Below are 14,853 nucleotides of genomic sequence, written 5' to 3'. Positions count from 1 at the left end.
AGAACTTGAAAACCCGCTGGAGACAGAGAAGAAGTGTTTTGTGTGAGTGAAATATGAAAATGGATTTCCCACCCTGTTAATTAGATCTGTGGAGTGCTACGTGTGTGAGAATAAATTTCAACTCCAAATCCCAATGTATAACTGACCCAGCCTTGGATAGATGCAGCCTTCATGATGCCCTTCCCCAACCACTCACCTTCCTTTTCAATGTTCTGAACGTGCTACAATGGTAGCCACTGTTCTAAGCTAAATCAGCCAGTTTTCTGTCTAGTGCTAACGAGTATTTGTCCTTTCTCAAATGGATATAGAAGGCTACCCCCAAAACCTGTCATGACATTTGGCCCAAGTCATTGAATATTCCTGTCCTCCAAATGATTTGATATTCATGTTATGGCCCTGGATGGGCCCAGTGGGGATTGGGTGACTGCCCTACCTGGTCATTCAGAACTGCTCTGGAGTCCCAACTACAAGCTATTTGAGAAAGGCACAAATCGTTTATGCTGCCCTATGATGTCTTGCCTCTTTCCTGTGTCGTGTCCAGGTTGGTTTGTGAAGCATGTTTTCAGGCTGATCGGATCTCATATCCGCCTGGACCCACAGCCCTGCCCAGGGTCTGCCAGTCCCATCCTGTGGGTGTACCCCTTGTGGGCCTTCTGAAGTGCTGCTCATTCAAACATACCTTCGCAGAGTGACTCATTTCTAACGGAATGCACGTGCTCCATAGCTAACTCTTTTTGTTTTTTACTTCAGAATTGCTGAGCCCATTTCATGTTTGGGAAAATGCTCTTTCTTAATTGGGTTGGACGTATATGGATGTACAATAGGGCCCTTGGGGTGGGTTTTTAACATCAATCACACACCTCAGAAGAGAGGGCGGCTTTGATGCCCTCACTTCTGGGAGGCAACGTTACCTTACTACAGGTTTTTGATATGCCTTCCACCTTTTCTTCTGTTATTTGTTCTAAACACAGAGACCAAAGATCGATAAGATCAATAAAGCCTAAGATACTGGAATGAAACTTGTAAGGTTACTTTCCAAATGTGCTTAAAACTAAACCAAAAGGAAAGAAAATGGAGTCGCTGTAAAGTCACAACATAATTTAGGTGCTTTTCACCTCTAAGCCGTGTTGGACTCTACACAAATGATAGTTCAGCCTTCATCCCAGTTCTCTGTGGAGACTGAAATGTTTGCTTTGGGTTTAGGCAGCGGAGGAGAGTGAGAGAATGATTGGAAGCAGACGATAAGGAACCTGGGGAAGGGACTGTGACTGTCTGCTCTACCCGGAAACTGCCTACCGCCCTGATTTAGTTTGTGGGAATGCAGCTTGCTGTTGTTGTGTGGTTGGTTCCTTTTCGGTTTGTTTGGTTTCTTTCAAAGAGCCCAAGATTGTCCTCACGTGTTTGCTATATAGAATCCTAGCTCTCCAAGACCCAACCTAAGGGCTGCCATGAAGCAACTTGGGCTCCTGGTTGTTAAACGCATGGCTACCAAATGATGACACCCTTTTGGATAGTCTCATTTGTGTGACCCATGTGACATGGCCTCTCAGAGCTGGTCAGGATCCCACTGGAGCTTGAGGGGAAAAGCCACTTAGAAGAGAGGAACAGCAGAATTCATTTCCAGCCCAGCAGCATTTCATGCCAAGGCCGGAGCAAAGCTAAAATTAGATGGACTCTTGCCAGCTTAGAAATCTGGTTCTGCATTCTGGTGTGTGAGGTACCTAAAAGTGTACCTTTGTTGGCAGGGAAAACGGGGTGTCTCTGGCTTTCTCCAGCCCCTGAATGAATGCGACTTTCATTTATTTACAGGGCATCCATGTGCTGCTGGCTGTATATTCAGATTCCCCAGGCTGTACCAGGGCAGGAGAAAAATGAATCATGCTCTTGAATGCATTAAGTAAGGGTCTAAATTTAGTCCTCCTTTCTGCTTCTCTGAGTATTTTTACAAGTTTAGATAGTAATGTGAAAGCAGAATGTCCAAAACTTACTTTCTACCATGACAACTTAATATTATCTAGTCCTTTCCATTCACTCCAAATTAACTATCCGATCTACTTAATGCCTGGGTTATGTTTTTTTTTCTTACTGCCTAGGGCTTTTCCATCTAAAATTAATAGGTAATCTGGGGTAGGAAGGTTTTTGTTTTGTTTTTGCTTTATTTATATGTGTATATATTTAGTACAAGGTTTGCTATGAAAAAAAAATCCTTGCTCTTTTGGTGTCCATGTTGTCTCTGTGATGTTGACTGAATTTAAAGTGTTGTTTTTGTCATGTGTGTGCGTGTAAAGCCAAAACACATTTCTGAATTATTTTTCTGCCTCAAATTAATTGTTCCTCACTTCCCATGTGGAAATCAGTACAGCTCAAGGAGCCAGTCTCTAAAGTACGCCTGCTTGTGGTGAAGCTTAGAGCAGCATGAACGAAGAAGATGACTATTGTTATGCATTGCAATTGTGAAACGCCAGTTCTCAAGACTCAGGGCTGTGCATCTGTTTAGTATTCTGGACTGACCTTCTCTAATGGATTCAGAGCACACTAATGCCTAACAGCTATAGCGTGGGGAGTGTTGCTTGACCAAAGAAAGTATTTTGGAAAAGAAAACTTGAGCCAGTGCCAACTTTTGGGAAAGGGAGAATTGTTTTGTTGGGTTTTGTTTTCACAAATTGCTAAGGAAGCAAGCCAGTATGAGGCACCATCCTCACTTTCTGTCCCTGAAAGTCAGCTCACGTTATAGAGAATACCCACCTGACTTGTTTACTAATACAAACGGAAGCTTCACGGATTTACTAATAACAGAGCTATCTGCAGACAGGCCTTTGTGATGATTCTGGACGCTGTTTTGATCAACACTTGTTCTATTGTCATAACATTTAATTAGCATTTTCTCACAGGTTGGACTCCACTTTGAATTCTTTCTTCAGTCAATGAATATTTATTTTGTTTGTACTATGAGCTGGAAACCAGAGCACAAAGATGCCTGTGACAGAGGCATTGTCTTCAAGGAGCTTACAGTCCAGGAAAGGCCAGCTGACACTGACAATGCATGTGTAGAGATGGAGCCAAAGAATGTAGTCAGTTCTACCTGGGGTGGGAGATGAGACCTTGCAGAGAAAGGGAGGGTTGAGGTGAGCCACGCAATATGAGCTGATGTTTGAGGCAGATGAGAGCAGGAGGTGTAAGGAGGGGAGAATGGCCTTCCAAAGTGCGAATTAGTATAAAAAGTTCCAGGAGCAATGGATAGTTTAGTACGGCTGATGGTAGAGTAAGAGGCAAGAGACAGGAAGTAGGACAGAAGGGTCTGAGGAGAGAGACGGGGTACAGATCCTGGAGGACTTATACTCCATGCTCAGAATAGTACCATGATCAAGATGTATGTTTTCATCAGAGCTCCCAAGCAAAAATGTGGAAGGTCCATAAGAGGGGTTGAGGTAGGAGGTGAGAGGTGAGAGGAAATTTCTAATGCAGCAGCAGCTGGAATGGAGGAAACAGGCAGGATGAAATTTTAGGAAAGAACAATCAAAAGAACCTGAGAAGAAATCAGATGGTGCAGAGGGTGATAGTGGGAAAAGCGGATGAGGATTTAAAACAAAGGAGCTGGAGATTACACCAAGGTTTCTGGCTTAGTCTAAAGGGTGATGTCATTCACTGAGATAGAGAATCTGGGACAAGGAACTATGGGGGTATGGGGATTTTTTCCGTCAAGATTGAACTGAGTTTGAGGTTTCTATGGGAATTCCAGGAAAACCATGAAGAAGGCTATTTTGCACATAGAACTCTGGAGCTCAGTAGAAGCTGGACTGGAGATAGAGATTTAGGGATCAACTATATAACCACCATGATGGTTAATGCCATGATGGGTGAGCTTACCAGAGGGCACAAGTAGAGAGAGAAGAGAAGGCCAGAGTGGAATACTGAGTGATCAACAGTGTCAAATGCAAGAGAAAAGTCCAACTGGGTGGATATTTACAGAAGTCCATTTAGTTAGTCCTTCAGGAAGTCACTGGTGATTTTTGCCCAGGGATTTTTATTTCAGTGGCAAGTGCAAAAACCAATTACAGTGATGTAAGAGTAAATGAGCAGCAGGACAAAGCATTTACTAGGGAAGAGGGAGAGAAGTGCTGTATATGTATCAACGGGGCAGGAGGGACAGAAAAAGCACAATGTAGTAGAGCTCTAAGTGTAATCACCACTAGGAAAATGGCAGATGTCACTGACTTGGTACATATCACAGGAGTGCTCTGGGCCACCTCTTTGCATAGATAAGTTGTATGTTTTCCCAGTCACGACTCTGCACCCGGATATAGTACAGGAAAGACAAATGGCTGGATTAATCCAAGATTGAGGCTTTGCTGTGCCCACATGGCAGAGAGAACAGGCACTAGGGCTATTAAAGATATTTGCAAGGGTTCTTGAAGTTATACATTGTGAGGTCTAAGATGAAGGGAAAAGGAAGGTGTAAAGTTGGTGAAAACCCCAGAGGAAAAAGGAATAATCAAAGGACTAGACTTCTAGCCTGAGAAGCAATTACATTGACTAAAGATCCTGAAGGCTGTGATGATACGATGTGGTCAGGGAATAGTAAATTGATGTTCAGAATTAAGAGGTGAAGCAGTTTCGAATAACGATAAGGTCCAGGAGTAGCTACGAGGATGGGTTCTAGAACATGCTGAAGTTGAGGTCAAGTATCTTGAAGCTAGATTCTTCTGTGTTTATCAATACAGATATTGAAGTTGTTTACAATAATGACAGAAGGTGTGAACGGGAAGACTTTGATCAAGATGATCTGAAACTTAAAAAAGAAAGGGCTTTTTGCACAAAAGTGAAAAACAGTAGTTTTGAAAAGACAAAGAGTATCAATAAAAATGCAGACATTACCTCTGGGAACCACAATGTAGAAAATGTGCAACCTCTACTTGAAAAGGTTACAGAGAGGTGGTGTCTTCCTCCAAGATGGATTTTAATTAAGTCAAGAAAATGGGGAAGTGGACTCATAAAAACATGAGAAAGAAGGCCAGATGCAGTGGCCCATGCATTTTGGGAGGCTGAGGCAGGAGGACCATTTCAGGTCAGGAGTTCAAAACTCCAGTGACATATTATTGTGCCACTGCACTCCAGCCTGGGCAACAGAGCAAGACCCTGTCTCAAAAAAATAAATAAATAAAAAGGTACAAGAAAGCAGAGGAGTTTGTATTCAGTGATAATTGGGTTCCAGAAGACTCAGGGGAAAAGGAGAAAAAGGGAACAGCGATAAGAGCTCAGGGGGCAGAAAGCCTACCATCACATGAGGACAATAGCCCAGGGGAAGGTGGGGGGCTGGAGGAGCTGGCATTGTAGGAATAGAGGATGACAGAAAGAAGTATGGTGGGAGTAACTTAGCCAGAGTTTTAAGAGAGTTAAAGACTGGAACCCTAGTAGTATAAAAGGTCAGATGAAGCTACTGATATCTAGTCCCAAAAGGATGGAATTGGAGACTTTGTGTAACAGAGAAGAGTAACTAGATCCTGAAGAGGAACCTCCCCAAATGGCTAGAGAATTCTCCATCTCAAAGGAGGCTCTCCTTTTGAAATTGGCAATGGCTTGTGATGCTAGAGAAGCATCATTCATCACCTTCCACAAAGGTGAACTCTTGATATAACCTTGGAATATTCCAACCTTGGAATAGCGTTCACTCTCATACACTCTCACATGTATATGCAGACTCACATTTCTCTTTTCTCTCCTCCAGCCCTGCTTCTGCCAAGACATTTTTATCTATTCCCCAAATCCTCCTTTCTGTTGCCCCTTCTGAAAACCCTCTAAGGTCCCTGAGAGCTTGTACATTTGGAAAAAGCAGCCAGAGAAACTCAAGGGCTATTTCTGGATTCTGTGCTGCCACCTTCTGTTCCCTGGGGTGGGGGGTCCTGAGCCAGTACCTGCTTGAAATATAGGAAGAGAAGTGAGTACTTCTCCATACTATCCCACCACACTAATTTAACCATCTTGTAAGTAAAAACAGGACACCCAAAATAAAAATAAACCCATCAGCTCCACGCATCCTAGACATAACCTACATGTTTCGAAGGAAAGATTATATATGAAGTAACTGTAATCTGGTGTCGTCATAAATCATCTCACAGTGTGGCTGCAGGGATCTCTTAGACTCCCAGAATGGTGGTAAGTCTGGAAATTCTTCAGAACAGCCCTGTACAGAATCTATTGTGATGGTACTCATCTAGATCTATGTTGTCCAATACCATAGCTGCTCATCACATATGGCTACTGAGTGCTTGAAATGTGGCTAGTATAAATGAGAAACTAAATTTTTAATATTTCTCTTTTTAATTAACTGAGATTTTAATTTAAATAGCTGCATGTTGCTAGTGGCTACTGAATTAGATAGCGCTGTTCTAGAATATAAAAATCCTTTAGAATGCCAGCTCTGTGAGAGCAGGGACCACATTTTCCTTGTTCACTGCAGTGTCTCCAACACCTCAATCTGTGTCTCATACAATGTAGGTGCTCAGAAAATAGTTGGTGCATGAATTAAACTCCTTGAAGCGGAGGATAGAGAGTGATGTTGTTATCTGCTTTAAACAATCAATCAAGCAAACAAAAAGATTTCAGGGACTACGTATAAAGAAACTAGAAAAGCTGAAGTGTCAGAAATGTCAGTGAAGATGAGAAAAAGAAGCTACGTTTGTTATAAAGGAATTTAAAATGTGAATTAAATTAAATGTAGTGATCATGGATTCATGACACACACACACACACACACACGCACAGGGTGGAGGCGGGGAGGAGTGAGAAAGGAAAGTGGAATCAAAGGGGATTCTAGAGTTAAGTTCCTGAAAGTAGCTAGCTAACTTTGTTTTCAAGAAGAAAATTCCAGCTGCATTCAAGAAATATCTATTGAAAAAGTCATGATTGTTGTATATGTGCAGAGATAAGGAAGGGAGGGAGGAAATGAGGGAGAGAAGGAAGTAAGAAAGGAAGGAGAAGATAAGGAAAGAAGGGAGGGAGGGAAGGAGGGAAGGAAGGAAGGAAAGAAAGGAAAGGAAGGCCGGCCCACCCACCCGCTGGCCCTTGATTGTTGAGGGCAGCAGAGGAAGGCAGAGAGAGCTGTGTTAGCCCAGCTGCAGGACCAGTTGAGGCCCATGCAGAGAGCCCCACCAGCTCTGAGCCTCACCATGATAGCAGTGGTTGCCATGCATCCTGTAACTATGGCCTTTCCAAAGGCTGTGTTCTGACCAAACACAGCGAGGCAGATGGTTAATTTCCACTCAAAACAGAGTACACCCCTTCTTAATGACGTGGCAAGATTTTAATTGATCTTTATTAACAGCCACCAACAAATAGACTGATCTCCACACAGACTAACTATTAGCAGATGATCCCAGCAAGGCCCGTGCTTTAGTTGATTTTCCCTCCAATGGGACAGAGTTCCAATAAGCCTGCAACCTCAATATGTAAGGGAAAGGAAGATGCTCAAGATCTTTTGTAAGATACTATCCAGTGGAGCGAGTCGCTTCCTGCAGCTAGATTTCAGACCACGTCTGTCAAGTGATGTTTGACTGAATTGCTTGGCCTTCAGTCAAATATTTGATATCTAGGACATCAGTGCTAAGGTTCAAGATGAGTGCTTGCTTGGAAAAAGACCCCAATAACTTCAGGTCAAATGCAGGATGTTGAGTCTTCATCTTAGTGACACACTCAATTCAAGGAGAGGACACCCACTGGTGAGTTAAGGATAGAGGTGGCTATTCCTTGACCCAGGCTGTGGTTATGTGGGCTTTCATTTTACACTGGACATATATGTTTTATGGACTCTTCTGTGTATATATCTCATAACCTAATACACAAAGGAATAAAGGAGACATCCTGCCATAATATTTTCCAGATTCTAGTTTGAATGGGTTCATTCATTCAGTGACATTTACTAAGCACTTCAAGTGCCAGGCTCTACGCCACAAGATTGGAGTTAAAAAGACATACTTGATTGCCTCGGTTTTGAAGGAAGTTGCTGAAGAAGACTGACACCTAAACACACGTTACAAATCAGTGGGATATATATCACATATCTATCTCATATATATCACGGAGGTGTTGTGCAAGGACTTAACTCAAAGGAAAGGACACAGTTTAGCAGTAGGAAGAGTGGACAGAGAAAAGGAAGGGAGGGCCAGATGCACTCTGAGAAAGTCTCCTGGAGGTAACAGTTAAGCAAGCTGTATCACAAAGGATATTAAGCGTTTTTCAGACAGATAATGACAGGGCACTCTAAACAAAGGGACTCTTATGTACAAAGTCAGAGGCATGACAGAGCATGCCTGGCGTGGGCCTGTGGGAGCCAGAGAGAGTGGAGACATGAGGTGTCCTCCCTGGACCAACCTGGAACTAGCCTCCGGGTTAGTTCCGTGTACCAGGTGCTCCCAAGCCCCCTGTACCTACCCTGGGTTAATGTGGACACCGTATTTTTTTTGTCTGATTTATTGTATGTATCCCTCAGTGGATTCTATGCATTGTGGGGGTTGGGGATGGGTTGGGGCCAGGGTCTGTATTCATCTTTTCCACCATTACTTGAGCAAATAAGTGGAGAAGAGGTTAGTAAGGTAAATTGCTGTAAAGGGCTTTATATGTCAGGCTAAGCAACTTGGATCTTGTGGGAAATTCACAGGTCACCTTGTGTGGAGTCCCTTGTGAAGTACAGCTTCAGTTTATGGAACTCATAGGTGTCATTGAAGAGTGGGGAGATGGCAGCTAGAAAACATGCAACCATAATGCTCATTTCAGGGAAATTAGATAAGCCATAAAAAAGCCCTTTGTTCCAAAATATCTTCTAAAAGAGGGGTAACAACTTTCTCTTTTAAGAGTAGAAATATTCCCTGAACAGGTTAAACCTGCTGACTCTTTTCCCCCTAATGTGAAGTATGTGAATCTCTCCTCTCAACCCTCAAAATAGCTGAAATCAGCATTCAGGAAAGGAGCGTTGAAATGGGGGCAGGTGACATGGAAGCTGATGGCTCAGCATGCATGAGGTGGGCCCTGAGCAGCCAGCAGCCAGCATGAGGCAACTGAGTGTCTGGAGGGCAAGGAAAGTGAGACAGGGTGTGGAGAGGCTTCACAAAGACACGTGGTGGCAGAACGACTTTGCCAACGTTGCAATTTTGTCAAGGGTCCTGGCAGATGCCCAGTTTGCCTCCAGATACTGTCTTCTACTCTGCCTGCGGTAAATTGCTGATGCCTGAACTTGAATATCAGGATCATCTGAAGTTCTACAAGCCTCAGGCTCCTCAGTTCAGTCTGCAGGCATGGGCTTCCTAGCTGCAGCTTTTTCAGTTCAGCTAGTTTTCTCCTCCTCCAAACCCCATCTCTCCCCTTCTGGAAAACTTACAGAGATGCAGAGGAGAGAAAGGAAGAAAGGAGGGAATGAATGTATTTATATACTACTCTCTCTCACTTTTTTCTTTTTTATCATTAGTTCATCCAATCAAAAAATCTATTCCCACTTGGCACGGTGGTGCACACCTGTAGTCCCAGCTGCCCGTGAGGTTGAGGCAGGAGGACCACTTGAGCCCAGGAGTTCTGGGTTATGGTGTGCTGTGTTGATCGGGCGTCCACAATAAGTTCAGCATCAATGTAGTGACCTCCTGGGAGTGAGGGACCAGCAGGTTGCCTTAGGAGGGGTAAGCTGGCCTAGGTTAGAAATGGAACAGGCCAATACTCCCATGCTGATGGGTAGTGGGATCATGCCTGTGATCATACCTGGACAACATAGTGAGACTCCATCTCTAAAAAACTAAAAATAAAAATCTATTCTCCAGGAAACTCAAAGGTCTGAAAGGCCCAAGGACAACCCAGAGAAGCTGAGAACTCTCAAACAGGCTTTCTTGTGACCACAAGATAATCTCCCATAGTCAAGGTCTATCTCACTGGTTCTCAACCAGGGGCAGTTGCACCCCCTAACCACCACCCGGCAAAGAGACATTTGGCACTGCTGGAAGTATTTTGGTTGTCACAACCTAGGGGGCGCTACTAACATCTAGCGGTACAGGCCAGGGATGCAGCCTAACATCCCATGATGCACAGGACATCTTCTCCAAAGAATTATCCCCCCCAAAATGTCAATGTGCTAAGATTGAGAAAACCTGGGTTCTGAACCCAAAATTCAACTCCTTCTTATTGCTTCTCAAAGAAAAATGACACAATATAGTTACCTCAATTTGTAAAAAGTCCTAAAGGACAGATCTGAAGGGGCTCCAAGTTCTCACACACTAAAGCCAGGCAGAGAGTGCTGCAGGTCCCCAGTGATCATCCCTTACAGGGTTTCACGACGTCACCCTCTGCCCTGCTCACTCTGTCTTCAGACCAAAGACCAAGTTAGGACATCGGGCATTTAGAGTGTCTGAACAGTCAACATGAAGGACCACTTTTGGCAAACGCCAGTAGATCTTGTCCCATGCCCTTGGGCACCAGTTTTGGACATAATAAGCTATCATTGCTATGAAGAACAAGAACAACCCAGGGCCTTAACCTATCATTTATAATTTACAAATATTTTGCAAATCCAGGTGGAGTCTAGCAAACTTCAACACCTCCCTTCTCAACTTTGCATCTAAGAGACATCAGTCTTTTTTTTTTTTTTTTTTTTTTTTTTTGAGATAGAAAAGCACCATGATGCACTCACAGAGAAAGTAGTCTGAGTGATCTCAGATGTCCTGGTGAAATAGTTCAGTTCAATCAATCCAGCTCACTGTTTGTGATAAAGCACAAAGGGGAATCATACCCCCCATGATAAGACTCAATAGTGATATTTATTGACCAACTTAACACCACTGAACCAAATTGAAAACAGGTTTTAAACATGCACTGAGGCCAGTGACTCTCTCCTGAGTCGAGGGGCTAGCTTTACAGAATCACAGGCCTTGAAGCAAAAGGATGAAGTCTGCTATGTGCCCTTTTTAATATTCTGAACAAGGGCTTCAGAAGTAAAATGTCACTGTGAACTGAATGGTTACAGTACTGTTACAAGAAAGCCAGTTGCTGACAAGTACTTCAAAGTCACTCATGCCACCTGAGGAACATAATGTTCAAGCACTGAAGGAACTATACATGGTGAATGCGGTTCTATTCTACAGCAAGTAATTGAATATAGAGGGCGGGGGACGCCTCTATCAAACAGGTCACGCACTAAAAGACTGGATTCTTTCCTGTGGATTTAAGATTATCAACCTTATCAGGAGTCTACATAAGATAGCCAACTGCTGAAAATGTCACTGCTTTTTCCCAAATGTACGGCAGTCGTACTTAAGCAGATTGTATTGAATACAGGGATGCCTGAATTCTCTATTAACTACCAAGTGTGTTACAAAAACTATGTCTTGGGTTTCATGGGTTTCTTCTGACATTTCTAGGGAAAGGGAAACCAATTAACATTTGTTGAGAGGCTATTACAGTGGCTGGCACCAGGCCAGGCACATGATACACTGTGACTCATTAGTGTTGATTTACTAGTGATCTACATGGAGAGCAGAGGTTAAAGAACTTGTTGAAGGCACACAGCCAGGAAGTGGCAGAGGCTGAATTGGAATCCATGCCCATCTGACTTCTAGACCCACGCTCTTAACTTCGGCATTGGAACAGAAGGCTGCTTCCGTCTGAATCCAGAGCCTTGCGCTTTCCCCTACACCTCACTGCAGTGACTGGACCACATCATGCATTTATTTACTTAGCAACCACTTATTACGAAGAGAAAGCAGTAAACAAGAGAGGCCTTGGCATGCACTTCATAGCAGTTACATCTACTGTGGGGTTCGGGGAAACAGTAAGTCAACAAATAAACAGCATACTTTGGGGTGGTCATAACTGCCAGGGAGAAAATAAGTCCAACTAGTAGGATCAGAGTCACTGCGGTAAGGATGTGGGCATACAATTTTATAGAAAATGGTCAGTGAAAGGGCTTGAAGAGATAACATTGAGCTGAAATGTAAATAATGGAAACAGGCATGAAAAGAGCTGGGGAAGGGACATTCCAGACAGAGAGAACAGCAAGGGAAAAAGCCATGTGGTAGGAATGGTCTGGATGCTTTCAACTGGGATCAGAAAGAATGCCAGTGTGATTGGAGTTTAAGATCTACAGCAGGGGCCAGGTGTGGTGATTCATGCCTTTAATCCCTGTAATACCAGCACTTTGGGTGGCCAAGGTGGGTGGATCATGAGGTCAGGAGTTTGAGACCAGCCTGGCCAAGATGGTGAAACCCCATCTCTACTAAAAACACAAAAATTAGCCACGCACAGTGGCGGACACCTGTAATCCCAGCTACTCAGGAGGCTGAGGCAGGAAAATCACTTGAACCCTGGAGGCGGAGGTTGCAGTGAGCCGAGATCGCGCCATTGTACTCTAGTCTGGGCGACCGAGCAAGCCTCTATCTGGAAAAAAAAAAAGGAAGATCTACAGCAGCAACTCAAGTTGGTGTAGCATGTCGTGGTGGAATTTCTGTGCTCAAGTATGTGGTTTAATTCTAAATGAGGACTGGATTTAAGAACTGAATTTAAGAACAGGATCAGCAACTTTGCAGCTATTCAAGACACAGTGCACTGCCAAAGGTTGATGGTCAGGAAGGTAGAGAATTGCCCAGAAACCACTGGTTTCCAGAATTAGGAAATGAGGAAGGGAGCTTCCTCCACCATTGAAGCCATCCTGTGGCTTCCCAGAAGAGTTTCTAGGTCACTGACATGTGATACCTTGGAGAGTCTCAGAATCACCCATCACGGATAAATTAGACAGTACCATGAAAAACACATTGTACTGCCCATGAGGAGATTCACCTGTCTCTACAAGTATGTCAAAATGGCATTCATCATGAAAACAGGGGGCATCCTGGTAATACAAATGAGACATGGCTCATAGATGGGTCAGAAAATTACACATTGGAAAGAGGTAGCTAATGTCCCAAGATGCCAGCAGCATTGCACAGAATATAACGTACTCAGAGAAAAAGCTTGATGAAGAGGTTGCTTTTGGAAGTCATCATTAGTCCAACCACAGTTCATAGTTACGGAGTGCCTGGTGTGGGTAGAGAACTCGGTGAAGAATGGTTTGAGTTAGTGTGACAGGAACAGTCCAGGACAGAGGCAGAAACCAGACACTGAATCTCAGTTCTGTCATGTCTACTAACCCTGTGACCTTGGGCAAGTTACTGAAACTCTCTGTTCTTTGGTATATTCTTAACAGTTTGAGGACAGAAAGGAGGTCAACCCGGGTGTTCCTCTCACACAAGAACACAGCCCAGAAAAAGAACGTTCTTTCCCAAATGAATATAAGCCCAAATGAATATAATCAGACATTCATGCGTATTATTGTTTTTGATGAAGCTAAAATTTGCATCAATGTCAGAGTGGGATGCATTCAAGGAAAAAAAATAAACATTAATAAATAATAGCACCGGTGATGTGTAAATGTGCCACATTAATGAAAGTGATACCCAAAGACCAAAATTTGGGAAAGAATGAAACAAATGGCACAGTGTCAAAGGCTACTTAGAGATAAGGTGTTATTAGAGATAGTAGTAACTGTAGGAAAAAATGAAGTCGGGTATGTGTAAGGGTAAGCCCTATAAAGCTAAAGTTTGCAAAGCCATTGTTTCTTCCAGCAGGGAAGCCAGCTCCAGGTAGATGTAGGAGCCTTCACTACTTCAAACACCCAGGTGCCCTCTAGGCTTCTCTGTTCCATTTATGTTCATTTAAAATGAGGGGGGAGGTATGGCTTGATCCTAGGAGTTCAAGACCAGCCTGGGCAACATACCAAGACCCCATCTCTACAAAATAAAACAAATTTAGCTGGATGTGGTGGCACACACCTGTGGTCCCAGCTACTTGAGAGACTGAGGTGGAAGAATTGCTTGAACCTGGGAGTTTAAGGCTGCAATGACCTGTGATTGTGCCACTGTACAATCTGGGTGACAGAACCTGGGTGACAGAGTGGGACCCTGTTGGAAAAAAGAAAAGAAAAAAAACAAGCTCACTGAAACAACTAAGGCAAAATAAGCAGTCTCAAATAGCATGCCTGTCTCTCCACAGCAAAACAGAACCAAGGTGTTCTGCTGCTGCTCCTCATGAAAAACCACGATTGTGTTTCTCCCATTGTGTCAGCCTGTCAGCCAGCCTGAAAGTCATTCTGGGCAGCTAACCTAATTATTCATTCATTCATGGATTCAGCAAATATTTGGAACCAACTCTGTTCCAGGCATTCTCCTGTGTAATGGGGAATAGTAGTGAGAAAAACTGATGAAGCTCCTGCCTCCTTGGGAGCTCATAGCCTAGTAGAGGCATCAGAGATCAAACCCAGAATTACACAAATAAATACTTAATCGTAAGCTCTGCTAAGTATGTGATGAACGAATACAGAGTGCTATGAGAACATCTAACAAGGAGATATATTTGGGGCTCAGAGAAAGGCTCTCTGAGGAAGTGACTTTCAAGCCAAGCTATGCAGAATAAGCAGGCATTTGCTACGGAAAGAGTAGGAAAAGAGCCCAGGCAGGGGAAACAGCCAGTGCAAAGTCCTGAGACAGAAGGGAGGGTACTCCTCCTGCCAGTAACTGAGAGAAGACCAGCAGGGTGGAAGTATGGTGTGTAAGGAGAGAATGGTGGGGAATAAAGTTGGAGAGGCAGACCAGGGCCAAGTTGAGCAGGGCCTTTTAGGCTAGTGTAAGGATTTGAATGTTCTCCTAATTCACTGGGAAAACTATGAAGTGAAGGATTTTGTGCAGGAATTGAGTTGATGATCATGTTGATGATGGTGGTGGTGGTGTTGGTAGTGTGTGTGTGTGTGACATGAATTGCATGATTTAACCTACATTTCTGCATCAATCCAAG

The 14,853-nt window shown here is 43.6% G+C and overlaps 1 protein-coding gene across 27 annotated transcripts in view; it reads left to right on the top strand.

Moving 5' to 3' along the window:
• TRPM3 (transient receptor potential cation channel, subfamily M, member 3) overlaps positions 1-14,853 on the top strand; it is a 990,741-nt gene that overhangs the window by 936,321 nt on the left and 39,567 nt on the right. The gene's annotated exons all lie outside the window — the stretch shown is intronic.

The sequence above is a fragment of the Mandrillus leucophaeus genome, unplaced genomic scaffold (genome assembly GCF_000951045.1).
Source record: "Mandrillus leucophaeus isolate KB7577 unplaced genomic scaffold, Mleu.le_1.0 Scaffold93, whole genome shotgun sequence".
NCBI classification, from domain to species: Eukaryota; Metazoa; Chordata; class Mammalia; order Primates; family Cercopithecidae; genus Mandrillus; species Mandrillus leucophaeus.
This window is presented reverse-complemented; position numbering and strand designations above follow the sequence as displayed.